This window comes from Equus quagga, chromosome 2 (assembly GCF_021613505.1).
Source record: "Equus quagga isolate Etosha38 chromosome 2, UCLA_HA_Equagga_1.0, whole genome shotgun sequence".
NCBI classification, from domain to species: domain Eukaryota; kingdom Metazoa; phylum Chordata; class Mammalia; order Perissodactyla; family Equidae; genus Equus; species Equus quagga.
The window spans coordinates 103,463,229-103,480,190 of record NC_060268.1 but is presented as its reverse complement, the minus strand read 5'-3'; the positions used below and the strand labels follow the sequence as shown (position 1 = coordinate 103,480,190).

Here is a 16,962-nt window from a genome sequence, read left to right as displayed (position 1 = left end):
TCAACGTGATACACTACATCAACAAAATGAAAAACAAAAACCACATGATCATCTCAATAGACGTAGAGAAAGCATTCGACAAGATCCAACACCCATTTATGATAAAAACCCTCAGTAAAATGGGTATAGAAGGAAAGTACCTCAACATAATAAAGGCCATATATGATAGACCCACAGCCAACATCATACTCAATGGACAAAAGCTGAAAGCCATCCCTCTGAGGACAGGAACAAGACAAGGGTGCCCACTTTCACCACTCCTATTCAACATAGTACTGGAGGTGCTGGCCAGAGCAATTCGGCAGGAGAAAAAAATAAAAGGAATCCAAATAGGTAACGAAGAAGTAAAACTCGCGTTGTTTGCAGACGACATGATCTTATACATAGAAAACCCCAAAGAATCCACAGAAAAACTACTAGAAATAATCAACAACTACAGCAAAGTAGCAGGGTATAAAATTAACGTGCATAAATCAGTAGCATTTCTATACACTAACAATAAACTAACAGAAAAAGAACTCAAGAACTCTATCCCATTCACAATCGCAACGAAAAGAATAAAATACCTTGGGATAAACTTAACCAAGGAAGTGAAGGATCTATACAATGAAAACTACAAGACTTTCTTGAAAGAAATTGACGATGACATAAAGAGATGGAAAGACATTCCTTGCACATGGATTGGAAGAATAAACATAGTTAAAATGTCCATACTACCTAAAGCAATATACAGATTCAATGCTATCCCAATCAGAATCCCCAGAACATTCTTCACAGAAATTGAACAAACAATCCTAAAATTCATATGGGGGAACAAAAGACCACGAATTGCTAAAGCAATCTTGAGCAAGAAAAACAAAGCCGGCGGAATCACAATCCCCGATTTCAAAACATACTACAAAGCTACAGTGATCAAAACAGCATGGTACTGGTACAAAAACAGGTCCACAGATCAATGGAACAGAATTGAAAGCCCAGAGATAAAACCACACATCTATGGACAGCTAATCTTCGACAAAGGAGCAGAGGGCCTACAATGGAGAAAAGAAAGTCTCTTCAACAAATGGTGCTGGGAAAACTGGACAGCCACATGCAAAAGATTGAAAATCGACCATTCTTTTTCACCACACACCAAAATAAACTCAAAATGGATCAAAGACCTAAAGATTAGGCCTGAGACAATAAGTCTTTTGGAAGAGAATATAGGCAGTACACTCTTTGACATCAGTTTCAAAAGAATCTTTTCGGACACTGCAACTCCTCAGTTGAGGGAAACAATAGAAAGAATAAACAAATGGGACTTCATCAGACTAAAGAGCTTCTTCAAGGCAAGGGAAAACAGAATTGAAACAAAAAAACAGCTCACTAATTGGGAAAAAATATTTACAAGCCACTTATCCGACAAAGGGTTAATCTCCATAATATACAAAGAACTCACACTGCTTAACAACAAAAAAACAAACAACCCGATCAAAAAATGGGCAGAGGACATGAACAGACATTTCTCAAAAGAAGATATGAATATGGCGAATAGACACATGAAAAGATGTTCATCATCGCTAATCATCAGGGAAATGCAAATCAAAACTACACTAAGAAATCACCTTACCCCCGTTAGATTGGCAAAAACATCCAAAACCAAGAACGACAAATGTTGGAGAGGTTGTGGAGAAAGAGGAACCCTCATACACTGTTGGTGGGAATGCAAACTGGTACAGCCACTATGGAAAACAGTATGGAGATTTCTCAAAAAGTTAAAAATAGAAATACCCTATGACCCAGCCATCCCATTACTGGGTATCTATCCTAAGAACCTGATATCAGATATCTCAAGAGTCCGTTGCACCCCTATGTTCATCGCAGCATTATTTACAATAGCCAAGACGTGGAACCAGCCTACATGCCCAGAAACTGATGATTGGATAAAGAAGATGTGGTATATATACACAATGGAATACTACTCAGCCAAAAAAAAAGACGAAATTGGCCCATTCACAACAACGTGGATGGACCTCGAGGGCATTATGTTAAGCGAAATAAGTCAGTCAGAGAAAGACGAACTCTATATGACTCCACTCATAGGTGGAAATTAGTATATTGAGAAGGAGATCTGATCGGTGGTTACCAGGGAAAAGGGGGGGTGGGGGGAGGGTACGGAGGGGGAAGTGGTGTACCCACAACATGACTAACAAAAATGTACAACTGAAATCTCACAAGGTTGTAATCCATCATAACATTAATAAAAAAAAAAAAAAATTCATTAAAATCCCTTCACAGTCTGACCCTGTTTTTGTACTTCTAGCTACTTCCATCTGTATGTTCTAAGCTCTAACTAGATGACCTAACATTTCAGGACATGTCCTCGTTTCCTGTCTCTAGGCCTTTGCTCTTGCCAATCCCTCTACCTGCTCACCATCTTCCTCAAAAAAAAAAAAAAATCTCAACAAAACTGTTAAAAAATTCTTAGCCCCTTATTACTTGTGATATACTCTGATATTTTCTATTTCATTTCATTTAAACATACAACACTAGTCGTGATGTCCTAAATTCATTCCACAACCCACTAATGGGTCATGACTGGCAATTTGAAAAACACTGCCATGAAGTCCTCTAACAGGAGAACTGATACCCACGTTCTCCTATTCTCAGGATTAGTTCCATCACACCTCACATCCCAGAAAAAGTCCAACTCCTCCTGGCCATCTATTATTCCTTGAGTTCTCACGGCCACACTCTGTGTACATCCTCCCTTTTACTCAATTCCTGAGCCCTCCTAAGTCCTTCACTGGGCCTTCTGAAATTCTGACTTGGTGACAAGCACACTTGGCCACTTATACTACCTTTACTGTTCCTCCTCATCATCTACCGTCCCTATCGTTCTCCCTCATTGAGTAAGGACGTTAGCAACTGGTTCACAGTATGTACCCTTACTGCCCTCACGATTTGCTCACTTCACCATTCATGCAGACACACTGACCCTTTTAATACCTCAGCCTCTTTAATTCATTGGCATCCTCATCTACACACTTTTCCCTCAATTCTATGTCAGCTGCCCACTCCCAAGGCCAAGCCTGGGTGGTATCATTGCCAGAAACTATTACACCTGTCAAATCTATGTCAAGCATCGCACTCTGACCACCACATTCAACCCTTCTAGTTCACTTACTTCATCCCACTCCACCTCCCCTGCAACAATTCTGACTGAAATTTCCAATACACTGATGTTACCACTTCCTTACTATTCATCCTGACTTCAGCTCCTTTCTTGTTCATGTCAGATTTCACAATTCATCACCACTCCTCTAACCACTCCCTTTAAAAAGCCCTCATTTCCCTGTCCTTCTTCCTTCTATTATACTGACCTAGTTTAATGTGTCAACTTGGCTGGGCTACAGTCCTGTTACTCAATTAAATACTAGTCTAAGTGTTGCTGTGAAGGTATTTTCTACATGTGGTTAACACTCACAGTCGACTTTAAGTAAGATTATCCTCAATAATGTGGATGGGCCTCATCCAATCAGTTAAAAGGCCTTAAGAGCAAAACAGCCTTCCCTGAGGAAGAAATAGTGCTTCAAGACTGCAGCATCAGCTCCTGCCATTTAGATTTGTCAGCCCCCATAACTGTGTAAGCAAATTCCTTGAAATGTCTTTATATACACATACCTACATATATATCTCCTACTGATTCTGTCTCTCTGGAGAACTCTCACACATCTGGCAAAACCTCACCGCAGAGGAATCCAACCATGGGCCTTATCTGTGCTTGTATCTAACCAGTTAAATAACGCTGGGGGAAAAAGAATCACAAAACCAGGCTGACTGATAGCACTTTAAATTCAAGATTTCAAACTGTAAAAGAACAATCAATACTTCTTGGCAAACTGCTTCCAACTTCCCCCATTCCAGTCCCCCTCTGCCCATACCAATCTCGTACTTGAGGAAGAAAAGAGAAACCACGAGACGAAAGCCAGGAGAACAAGCCTTCATCTCCCAGCCACCACACTTCCTCCCAAGAGCCACAGCTCTCTGCATTCCCTCCTGCTTGACCGAGGCCAGATCTCTAACAAAGGCCAATCTCTCCACTTGTGCCCCCCATCCCCTTTCCCACAGTCTCCTTTTCACTCGCTGGATCCCCCATTTTCCTTTACCTACCAACCCACTTCTCTGTTCTACTTCACAGCTAGTCTTTAAAAAGTTGTCTTCATACACTGTGTCTGCATTGGCTCATTTCTCATTCACTCTTTTCAAAAATTTTTCATTCAGTGTTTTCTAACCAACTTCAATCTGGCTTCTTTCTCTTCACTTTAATAAAACTCATCAAGGTCACGAACAATTTCCCACATAATCTATCTGTGCCTGCTTCTTCATCTATAAAATGCAGATAACAGTGTAACAGTGCCAACCTTGTAGGGTTGCTGTGTGATGCTTAAACAATTTAATATATGGAAAGCACTAGAACAGTGCCTGGTATATGATAAGCACTTAATAAGTTAGTAGCTATTAAATTATTAGGATATTCTGGATCTTCTTTGCCCTTGGTTCTGATTTTTTATTTCTAGTTTATTCAGCAATGTGTGTGTGAGTTCTGGAGTAGTAAACTGCCTCAAATTTTGGGGGGCACGGAGATGTGGCTGAAAATAAAAAATAAACTACAAAATCTCCACTAAACAATGAGATCCCTACTGAACTTCAGCCAAGTCTCTTCAATCAATTACCACATAATTTCATAAGGATGAACTACCTTAAACCCAACAGCCAAACCAAACTCACTCCCCTACTCCCTCACCTAGCCCCATGCTTTCTTGACCTGAAGATTTTTGCCAATATCATTCTTCTAAGCGTAAGTCCTTCCTGTCCAGATTCATTCACTTCTCACTCCTATATAGCTTAACCCTCTACCTTGATTATATGCTTCCAGGGAGCAGACTAAGTTATATTTCTGGGAATTGCCTCTGGATACTAAACACACAGACAGCAATCTATATGTATTATCAAATCAGAGACAAGGAAGTTAATTACTAATTCTGCATTCACTGTCAAATGATCACTAACTTGTCTATTCCACATTTTGAAAACAACAATTCAAGTTTATTTACATTAACATTAGAGATGAAACTTCACACTACTCTCACTACTCCCATTATATCTCCCCAATTTCACCTATTATTCGTATCTTTTAAATACTCAGCAGATATACAGATACTTTGGGTCCTGTTTTACACATTGTGGAGGAAAACCATAATGTTTTAAACATCACTACTATCAATGCAATAAGAGAAAAAACTAGAGGTGTAAAAGCTGAGAGAGGGGAGGTAAAAATGGGAGGCAGTAAAAAAAAAGGATGGCATCATTTATATGTGAAAAATAAAAAATTCAACTACAGAATGATTACAAGTAATCAGAAAATTTTAAAAGAGGTTTATTTACATACAAACATTAACTAATATGCAAAATAAACAGTTTTTTATATACCAGGTAGAACATAAAATGGAAGAAAAGATGCTATTTCTAACAGAAAGAAAAATAAGTAATAGAAAAACAAACATATAAAATTAATGCAAAAACTTAAAAATTCTATTAGGAACCCAAAAGAATAGTTGAAGAAATGAAAAGGTTCAGTTTTCCATATTCTTTTTTTTTTTTTTTAAAGATTTTTTTTATTTTTCCCTTTTTCTCCCCAAAGCCCCCTGGTACATAGTTGCGTATTCTTCGTTGTGGGTTCTTCTAGTTGTGGCATGTGGGACGCTGCCTCAGCGTGGTCTGATGAGCAGTGCCATGTCCGCGCCCAGGATTCGAACCAACGAAACACTGGGCCGCCTGCAGCGGAGCGCGCGAACTTAACCACTCGGCCACGGGGCCAGCCCCTCAGTTTTCCATATTCTTGACTAGAAAGACACAACACCATAAAGCTGTCAATTACCCCATAAATAAAAAGAAAATCCTAATGGCAAACTGAATCTTTGTGATAATCAAGGTGGGGGTGGGGAGAAGGAGATATTAACTTGAAAACGGCATGAAGAAACTTTCTGGGCGACGGTAATGTTCTACAGTTTGATCTGGGGTTACACAAGTGTATACAGAGGTAAACATTCATTGGCTGTACACTTAAGGTCTGTGCATCTCACTGTATGTGAATTTTACCTCAATAAAATAAAAAATTAATTCACCCCAACAGAAATGGGAACTAGACTACAAGGGTTGATTCTAAAAGTTCATATAAAACTAACAAGATAAAAGCCAGAGAAGATTCTGAAAAAGAAATGAGGGGGCTGGCCTGGCAGTGAAGTGGTTAGGTTTAGCACGCTCTGTTTCAGTGGCCTGGGGTCTGTGGGTTAGGATCCTGGGTGCAGACCTGCACACTGCTCATCAAGCCATGTCATGGAGGCATCCCACATACAAAATAGAAGACAAGTAACACAGATGTTAGCCCAGCGATAATCTACCTCAAGCAAAAAGAGGAGGACTGGCAACAGATGTTAGCTCAGGGTCATCTTTCTCGCCAAAAAACAAAACAAACAAACAAACAAAAAAAAAAACAGAAGAGAAATGAAAGGGAATTAGCCCTAACAGAAAACACAGTATAAAATACAATAATTAAAACAGGATGGTTTGGTTTCCAAATAGGCAGAAGGATCAGTGGACCAGAAATGGCCCCAAATACACACAAATTCAATAAATTACAAAAGTGGCATTTCAACTCTGTAAAACAAAAATGGATTATTTAAGAAATGATGTCGGGACAACTGGATGGTCATCCAGTGAAAAAAATAAGGTTGGACCCATACATCATACCTTATCTCAGAAATGGGTAAATAAGTTCTAAACAAGTAAAAGAATTAAAAACACAGAGAGAGAGAAGAACAAAGAAGGCATCAAAGTATTAGTGAAACAACATTTGAGAATTCTGGTATAATCTTGAATTAGTGAAAGACTTCCTAACTGTGACATACAACTTAGAAGTCAGGAAAAATTGGTAAGCTTAACTACTGAAAACAAACTCAGCATGACAAAACCACTATGAACAAACATAAAGGGCAAACAGCAAATTGGGGAAAATATTTCCAAAAAACAGCAGAGCTTTTTTCCATAATATAAAAATAAATCCTACAAATCTAAGAAAATGAGTAACAAAGCCATAGAAAAACAAGCAAGGATATGAAGAGTTCAGAATAAAAAAAGTAGAAACAGTCCTTCAAAGATGAAAGATGTTTAATCTCACTCCTGATGGTGCTGAGGACAGAAGCAGGTATCCTCACACAGTGCTGATAGAGTGCAAGTTGGAACAACCTCTACATATGGCACTTTGGCAATACCTTATTAAAAATAAATGCACAGAGACTCTGACCTAGCAATTCCACTTCTGGGAATGTACCCTATACACTTCTATACAAGTATGAAACAATGTATGTACAAGGTAATACATTGCACCGTGGCTTTTGATAGCAAAAGACTGAAAACAACCTAAATGTACATCAAAAAGGGGCTTAATGAATGTTACATCTGTTATAATGATGGACTGAATTTCTGTGTCCCCCCAAAATTCATATGCTGAAACCCTAACCCCTGGTATTTGGAGTTAGGACTGTGGGAAGTAATTAGGTTTACAAGAGGTAATGAGGATGGGGCCCCCACGATGGGACAAAGAGGAAGAGAGAGCAGAGCCCTCTCTCTTTCCACTGAGGACACAGAGACGTCTGCAAGGGAGGGAGAGGAGGACCAAATCTCTCAGCACCTTAGTCATGCGCTTCCCAGCCTCTAGAACTGAGAGAAATAAATGTTGGTAAAGCCGCCCAGTCTATGGTATTTTGTTACAGCAGCCCAAGTTGACTAAGACAAATGGTATACCAGGAAGGTGGTAAAAAGAAAAAAAACGTATGCTATTTCTGTACTGACATGACTAATAGGAAATCATCTCCAAACTACAGTGTGAAGTTGAACCAAAAGGTAAAGGGTAATGTGCACGGTATGCAATAACTTAAATAAAAAAGGGGGTAGGGCAGAGGACACACATTATATACGCAAAACACACAATCCCTCATTGGCAATTCTGAAATCCATAAAGCTCTGAAAAATAAAAAGCTTTTATAAGTTTAGCACAAACCTATCTGATGTCAAAATCTGACAAAAATTTCCATAAGGCTTTTTATAATTTGTGTTTATTCTTACTGTACTATTTAGGCCTTTGATACAGAAATATTAATGTTTGATTATGGGATGCTACCACACCTCCTGCTAGGGATTTGGGATAATACAGCAGATGTACTGTATTGCCTTTCTAGACTCTCCCACAAAAAAATCAAGCCTTGATTCTGAAATACATCTGGATCAAGGGGTCTGGACAAGGAATTATAAGTCTGTATTTACTTGCACATACATAAACTATCTTTGGAAGGATTCAAAGGAAACTAACACTGTTTCCAATGTAGAGGAACTAGGTGGGGGCACCAAGTGAAAAGGAGACTTTCTACTGTACATCTTTTTCTATCTTTGGAATTTTGAATCAAAGTGAATACAGCACTTAGTCAAAATATAAACAAAATGTAAATAAAATTACTAAAACTTTTTAATTCTCAATAGTAACAGACAAAGCCAGATGTTTTGGTTTTGTTTTGACTGAAAAGTGACCTTTTCTTAAGTCACAGGGGAATCCATACAGCGGTGGCTTTCCTTTATCTCACTTTTAGTTGACTCAAATGACAGTCAGAGCTTCACCCTCTCAGAAGCAAGTCAGGGAACAGAGTATATCCACTGCCCTTGACAGCTTTTAGGAAACAGCAACTTCGCGATGCTTGCCATGCCTCGTGCCAAGCATAGCAGGTATGCGTGGCTGCTTTCTTCTGGTATCCCCAGACACAGGCGGGGCCGGGGCCTCTCTCCAGCAGGAAGCAGGAGGCCCACACTTGTCAGTATCAGAACAGACTTCAGGAAGTGCTCCTAGCACAGGTCTAGCCTTAAGTCTTCACAGCTCAATACAGAAGAGTTTGAGGATTCTGGTTACCATTTGAGTAGCATCTCTTTTACTATCTGCTTTTCATATTTTCCTTATACTTATTTTGATACCCTCTTGTGTTCCAAAATGGATTCGAGGTGACTATGGTTTGCCTTCTATTCACTGAAAGAAGAGACTGATTTCTACTTCCTGTGGCTCCCACATCACTTAATACCTGGACTGGAACAGAGCGGCTTCTCAAGAAATGCAAACCTATGCAAAAGCAGCGTCATCTCAGAGTTGCTGTCCTCAAGGAGGAGGAAGAAATCTGACGTACCAATATAACCACAGAAACACTACATAGAAAACTTAGAAAAGACAGTATTTCCAGATGCTACTAATATTAAATAACCTCCCTCATTTTGCTAGAGACCGTTAAAAACGTTTAATGAACATTGTGGTTACCCGGTCTCTGACAAATTTGCCATCATCACATAGAGTCAAAGATCTCAATAACATTAAAGATTTGACAGCATTCCATTTTCTTCAATTATGGGTATATGATAAAGCTATTCCCAGCTACTGAATTCCTACTTTTTTAGACATCTGTCAAAATAAAAGCTTAGGCAATTCTCTACAGTGGGAAACGTGACCGTGGTAAAACAACTTTGTATCAGAGAACGTGGAAAATGACTTCCCTTTAATATTTGCTTCTGGAATATTTCCAAATTTTAAGGCAGAGGAGATTACTAGTCCAAATGTTAAATCATTTCAGTCAATCAACTTTAGATGAGACAATCGAATTTTAAATAAACCCCCCAGAGATGCAGAGGGAAACAACAGGCTTATTTTGGAGAATTTGAATGTACACTGTATATCAAATTGGTTTTAAATTAACTTGGTGTTTTGCATTTGCTCCAAGTTAAAAATAATAAGTGACAACATTAGCTAAAATTTCCTGAATAATTACATCCGGTGTCCCAGGCACTGTACTAGAGCGCCAGGCACTTTATATGCTGTATATTACTTAAACCTCACAGCCCTAGGAGATTATGTGCTATTATGAGATTATTCTCATTTGACAGATAATAAAACAGGCCCAAAGCTGTTACATAACCTGAACTAGCCCATGCCATATAGTCAGATTTGGAGCATGGATTAGAACTCAGGGTTGACCCTAAAGCCCATGCTAGCAACCACTAGTAAGTTTGGGCTCCTTAACTTTCTAAAGAGTCGGCAGATTTTAATCAAACCTGATGTACTACTACTGGGTAACAGGAGACACAAACGTGTATTTGTAATATAACCTATCACCTTGAAAAAGAATGGCAGCTAATAAGTTTTCTAAAAGGCATTGTACACATACACTCTCACATATAACTTTAAAAACTGGATTTCAATGAAATTTGGCCTGCCCAGAGATCTGGGATAGGCTTTTGCTTCTTTGGGGGAAGCCCTCTCATAAATCTTTCAGAAGAACGTAAATTCACAGTTTAGATATCCCATCCCCGATCATAAGCTTCTTGAAGCTAACAAACTTCATTTTCACATCTTCCACTGTCTCTGAGAGCACAGAACCTCCTTAGTAATCACAGTGCTGGGGAATAAATAAAATCTACCATTCAGAGAACTCCTACCTTACGTGAAGCTTTTTGTTTTATAAGTATGGGTATTACAGAAAATATTTGACTCCCAACAATTTTCTCTGCTTCTGAAAATTACAAGTCTAATTTTCACTGCTGTTCTTGACAGAGGATTCTGATTATCACCCAAGAAGGACTCTTTTTGTCCCACTAAGTTTTCTGAAGAAGCACCTGCCTGGGGAACAAGCTTTCTATCAAAAGGGTTCCAACAGCCTCAGTTTACAGTTCTAAATCCAAAACGGTTAAGCAACTGGTCCAAGGCTCTAGAGCTTGCTGATGACAAAGCCCAGACGACAGAAGTGAGAAGTGAACCTAGGTCTGACTGCTGGACAGTCTAGTTCCACCTGCAGCCCCAAAGGATATGACAGCTCTTATTTCAATATTCCTGTCACCTTCCAGGTAGTAAAGTCTGCTGACTCAAAACTCATTTCTGAAATCAAAGTTCAAGTTAATCTGCATTAGAGTAAGAAGGCAAAGCTTCTAAATGTTCATGTAAAGAGCTCATGACTAAGACAGTAAGCATCACAGCTCACTGAAATAGGCAAACGACTCATATCTAAAGTTATGCGGTTACAATGACTTCCTTGCACTACATGAATCAGAAAAGCTACTACTTGACCAGAGACTTCGAGAGAGCTGGCATCTCAGTGTCAGACATTTTATACTTCTACACGTGCAACAAAGCATCTCAACTATCTAGATGACTCAAATGTGTCAAACAACTCACTGGCAAAGCAGACTAACAAAAGTCAGGCTTCTATTCAACCACCTCTTAAGAACCACCAGGATAGGTGTGTCTAGTCACTTAACAACAAATTACTTCAAGTTGTTTCACTGAGCAGTGAATATCTTCCCAAGGTCATTTCCATAATATTAAGCATTGAGCAAATAGTTAAGATTCTAACCTCATGAATTTTGGTAGATTTATTCTTAAGCTAATTTCCTTTCCAAGTGACCTTTCTCCTAGGATCTGAAGTAGTATGAAGGGGACAGTTTCCTACTCTGCCAGGACACTTAAAGGGAGCCCTTTTCAAACTCATTAATGGAATAATATAGTTCTTACTAACAGACTCAGTGCTCTCTCTTCCTTTAAACATAATTTAGAGTGGAATGTGGAGTGACTGCTAATGGGTATGGGGCATCTTCTTGGGCTGATGAAAATGTTCTGGAATTAGACAGTGCTGATCAACGCACAAATTTGTGAATAAATTAAAAACCCACTGATGCACATCTAACGGTAAGTTTTATGGTATATCAATTACATCTCGATAAAGCTGTTATTTTTAAAAACCAACATAATCTAGAAAACAAAACAAAAAAACTCTGGTTTGACAGGTAGCCTGACAGTGAGCTACGATCCAAGGATTTTTTGTGTCAGGAACCCTTCCTAGAATCTGACAGACCTTAATTAACTGGGTAAAGCAATAAAAGTTTGGTATCTCAAGATTTTCATCCCTCATTTCAATAAAATATCACGCTTTTATTTATTTGTACTCTAGGTCAGATAATACTGAGCTCACCTCAAAGCCTTTCACATCTAAAACAAAAGCCAAAATTCGTCAAGCAGTGAGTGGAAAAGAGATGTAACTTGGATAAATCAATATTATTTTGAGTTTTAGGCCCATATGCTTCATCAGTAGTATTAGTACAATGAAGATTTAAAATTAAACATTTCCAAACATTTCTAAAATGTTATTAGAAATCAAACATTTCCAATAAAACTTTTTTTTTTAAAGATTGGCACCTGAGCTAACAACTTGCCAATCTCTTTTTCCTTTTTTCTCCCCAAATCCCCCTCAGTAGATAGCTGTATACTTTTAGTTGTGGGTCCTTCTAGTTGTGGCATGTGGGACACCACCTCAACATGGCCTGATGCGTGGTGCCATGAAGGTGCCCAGGATTCGAACCCGTAAAACCCTGGGCTGCTGAAGGGGAGCACATGAACTTTACGCTCGGCCACGGGGCTGGCCCCAAACTTTTTTTTTTTTTTGAGGAAGACTGTTTGCTGAGCTAACATCTGTGCCAATCTTCCTCTATTATGTGTGTGGGACGCCGCCACAGCATGGTTTGAGGAGCGGTGTGAAGGGCTGCGGAAGTGGAATGAACGACCTTAACCACTACGCCATCGGCCGGCCACACTAACTTTTATGCAACTTGTTTTCTTTGTTCTAGCCTTTCCACTTAAAATGAAGGAGTCGTCAGAAACTTTTCAATTAATATTCACAAAAGGATAAATGCAATCATTTTAGACCCCTAATGAATTATCATTCTGTGTCTGTGTGCAATACATATATGTATACATATGATATACATACATCGCACACAGATACACACATACATTAAAAAGACATTTTAGGCAAGGTTTTATTTTAGGATAGTGATAAGCATAGAAGTGATTTAAAAAAAAAACTGATACTGAAGTGATTCAAAAGCTCCTACTGTTGTGACAGATAATACATATGAACTGATCATTTAGCCATCTGGAAGTGACAGTTTGCATGAGGCTTTCGAAACTTTACAGAGAACATTAAACTTTTTTTTAAGGCTTGATTTTAAATACTATCAATTGTAAAGATCTTTTCATCAGTCTGACTTTTACTGAACACCTGCCATATCCCAGGCTAGGTGCCAGAGACGCAGATGCAACACAGGTCTGGCCTCAAGGAAGTCCCATTTTGACCGCTTGCTTTTGTCAGGCCCAGCACTAAACACGTCCCTTCCAGCATCTGACCTCCTGGGCTTAACCCACCGCAGGCGAAGAGGAGGTAAACACTACAAAGGACTATAAGGCCGTAAGACCGAAAAACTAAAGGTGGAAACAAATAAAAGCTGTTGTACATTTAGACCAATTCTAAGTCTACTTCCTAACCTAACATTACACTCTAAGTTCCAGATGTACCGCTAAAAAACATTAAAATGACCCAGAGAATACCTACACCTCCTTTAACACACATCACTTATATAATCTTCTCATTTAAAGACATATCTACCATATTTCACTCAAAGCATCCTCTTCCATTAAAGGATATTCCTCTTTACGTTCCAACTCTCCATCTGAGTACAACACGCACGGAACAGCTGCTGAACGAATGAATGAATGAACAAATGAATGAAATAAACAGATGCCCTAACTGCCGAGGAGGTACTTGCGGACGCTTATCTCAAAACACAATGGACTGACACACCAGAACGCTACTGTAACGATTACTGAATTTCGGAGGTAAAAATAGTAACCACCCAACACTGTCCGATACCACGCAGGCAACATGTTATCAAGTCCACAGCAAACGTCTGATGGGGAACTTCCAGAAATCAAAACAAAAAGTGCTCATCGCAGTACTTTAAAATGGACTCGGTTCTACCACCCAAGGACTAGGAACACAAGTGCAAGACAAAGAGATGGGAGGGTGCGGGGAGAGAGTCCAAAGGTCACCGCCTAAGGACCCTCCAGAGACGCGCCCGCGGACCCCCACGCTCGCGCCGAGCCCGACGGCCCCCGTCACCCGAGCCCCGGGCCCGGCGGTCGGTCGCAGCCCGGAGCCGCAGGCCGCCCCGGGCCCGGTGCTGGCGCCGCCGCCGCGCTCGCCCAGAACGTCAGCACAAAGAAGCCGGCGAGAGAGAAAAGGCGGCCCCCGCAGGCGCGGGACGGGCCCGGGCGCTCGCCGCGGGTGCACCGCCGGGGCGGCAGCAGGGCGCGGCGGGCGGCCCGGGCCCCGCGCGACCTCCGCCGAAGCGCCTCCCAACTCGCCCCCCGCCGCGCTCCCCGCCGACCCGGACGCGGGACCCGCGCGAGCAGGGGGCCCGGCCGCCCGCAGCCCCGCGCCCCCGCCGCCCGGGCCGCTATTGTTCCCGCGCCCCCGCCCCCACGGGAGGGGGCACGGCTGAGGCGGCGGCGGCGGCGGCACAATAACATAAACACGGCGGCGCGCCGGCCGCCCGCCCCGCGGCGACCGCCGCACTCACCCGGCCGCGCGGCGAACGGCGACGGGAGAGCCCGCCGGCGGGGACCGGCGCCGTCCGGGCGGTCGCCGCGGCCGTTACCCAGCGTCGCCGGCGGCTCCGCGATCCGGGCCGCGTCGTCCGGCCTCGGCCGCTCCGCTGAGTAACAGGGACGCGGGCCGTCACGGCGCACGCCCGCTCACGTCATCGCGCAGGGCCCCGCCCCCACGCCTCGCCGGCGGCCCGAGGGGCGGGGCAGCCCCGGGGCCCGGATTGCGGGGGCGGGGCCCGCCGTCCGGGGGCGGGGCTACTTATGGACCCGGAGGACTGGCGGAGGTCGCCTGGAGGCGGACCTGCGGCGCGAGCGCAGAGGGCGGCGTGCGAGGGGCGTGGCCGGGAGCCGGAGGGGGCGGGGCCCTGGCCCTGGCCCTGGCCCTGGCCCTGGCCCTGGCACGTGGCGGCGCGTGGCGTGAGCGCCCGGCGTCTGGCCCGGAGCGGTTCGCTAGTACTAGCCAAAAGTCGGGGGCTCCTCGACCCGGAGTTGGAAGGAGATCTGCGCTTAGACCCAACTCGCCCGGGGACCAGGCGTCCCGGCCCGGGGACACGCCTCACAGACGAAGAACTCAATACCCTGACCGACAATACGTTCCATTCCGAGGACACCTGCCGTGGGCCCAGCAACCCACAACAAACAAATGTTCTCTTAGGCCACCTGGAAAAAGCTGCCTCTTGTTTTCCCAAAATCCACCCCCTACCAGATTCCAGGTATTATGCTGTTTATTTCTGGACCCCACAAAGCGTGAATGTTATGGAATTGACAAGCCCTTAAATATCCAACAATGGGTGGAAGGGTGTCTAAGTTAAATACGTCTTTGCGATGGAATACTTTTTAGCAATTTAAATGCCATATGTTGAAGGAATTCTTAACGACACGGGAAAATATTCATAATACGTTATTAAGAAAAAGAAGTCTATATATAGAGAATGATCCTACTTATATACTATATATACATAGAAAAAACCTGGAAAGAAATATGCCAAATTATTTTAACGGTAGTTCATCATTAGACTGTGGAATGAAGGGTGAACTGGTTCTCTTTTATACTTTGGGTATTTTTCTGTTGTTTCCAAATGGAACAGTTATGTTCATATCAGAAAAAAATACATTACTTTAATAATGAATGCATAAATATTTGTTGAATAAATGAGTGAATTCAGGTAGGCTATCTTCCCATGTCATGTTGGGAACAGCGTGGGTTGGCCTGTTTCCAGTGGTTCTGAAATGGAACATAAGTGTGAGTATTCATTCATTCCTTCATTCTCTCCTGGTTCCCTCCCTCCCTCACAGGCTTCTTTATTTCCTTCCTTCATTTCTCTAATAAATATTTATTGCATGCCCATTCTGTGCCAGGCACTGTGCTAGCACTGGCAATAGTACAATGGAGCTTACAGACTTAATCACTGTAATATGGAAATAGTAACAGTAAACAAATGCAAAATGATCACCGCATTATAATACAGGTTGATGTGGCCACACAGTATTATGAAACCAATTGATAGAATTAGTAAAGCCAGGAAAGGCTTCCTTGAGGAACTGCCTCTTGAACTGAGAATAGATTTAAAAGTATTTTGGACAGAAGCAACTCAGAATGTAAGGGTCCTGGAGTGAGAGGGAGCAGGCAGAGTTGGACAAACTGAGGAAAAGCCAGTGCCACTGGAAAAACAAGGAAGAAGGAGCTATGAGATGAGGTTGGGAAGACTGGAAAGGGACCAAACCTAGTGCAGTCATACTACCCATGTTGAAAATCTTGTCTTTATCCTAAGGGCAATGGGAAGCCCCTGACGTGTTTCAGCAAAGGTGGGGGGCATGGTCAGAATGGCATCTTGAAGATTCCTTATTGGAAGGAGGCCAAGTAGACTATTCCTACATCTAGAATGGTCTAGGAATAGTCTAGATAGCAGACGGCGGAGGCTTGATCTATGGTGATGGTCATGAAAACAGTAAGGGGAAAGATCTGAGGACCCTTTAGGAGATCCAAAGCACAGAAGTTGATGATGGATTATGTGGGCAGTGGAGGAAAGGGAGATATCAAGGAAAACTCATAGGTTTCTGGCTTGTGGCCAAGGATAGATGTTGGTGTTGGTTCACCGAAATGAGAATCTTGGAAGAGGACAAAGCTTGAGTGGAAAGATTATGAGAGCTGGTAGTTTGAAGGCTTTTGATCTGCCCAAAAGAGATGCCAAATTGGCATTTGGATATACAGAGCTGGGCTCAGGGAGTTAAGAGGTGAATCATTGACAGATAATGATGACTTGAAGTCTTGGGTACAGATGAGCCTAGGCCTGAGAGAGAGAGGGTAGTGAGTGAGAAGAGAAGAGGGCCGGGAACCAGCCTTGAGGAACTTCAGCAATGAATGGCCATGAAGAGGATGAGCCTGAAAATGACACGCC

The 16,962-nt window shown here is 42.1% G+C and overlaps 1 protein-coding gene across 18 annotated transcripts in view; it reads right to left on the bottom strand.

Annotated features, from left to right (window-relative positions):
* MAPK8 (mitogen-activated protein kinase 8) overlaps window positions 1-14,689 on the bottom strand; it is a 103,327-nt gene extending 88,638 nt beyond the window's left edge. For 11 of the 18 annotated variants that reach the window (XM_046652620.1, XM_046652618.1, XM_046652614.1 and 8 more), the window contains exon 1: window positions 14,536-14,686. The gene's annotated coding sequence lies outside the window, so the exon portion shown is untranslated. Of the gene's footprint in view, window positions 1-14,535 lie in introns of all 18 variants that reach the window. The other 7 variants (XM_046652629.1, XM_046652628.1, XM_046652626.1 and 4 more) reach the window with 3 other exon arrangements.
* Between the last annotated feature and the right edge of the window lie 2,273 nt (window positions 14,690-16,962).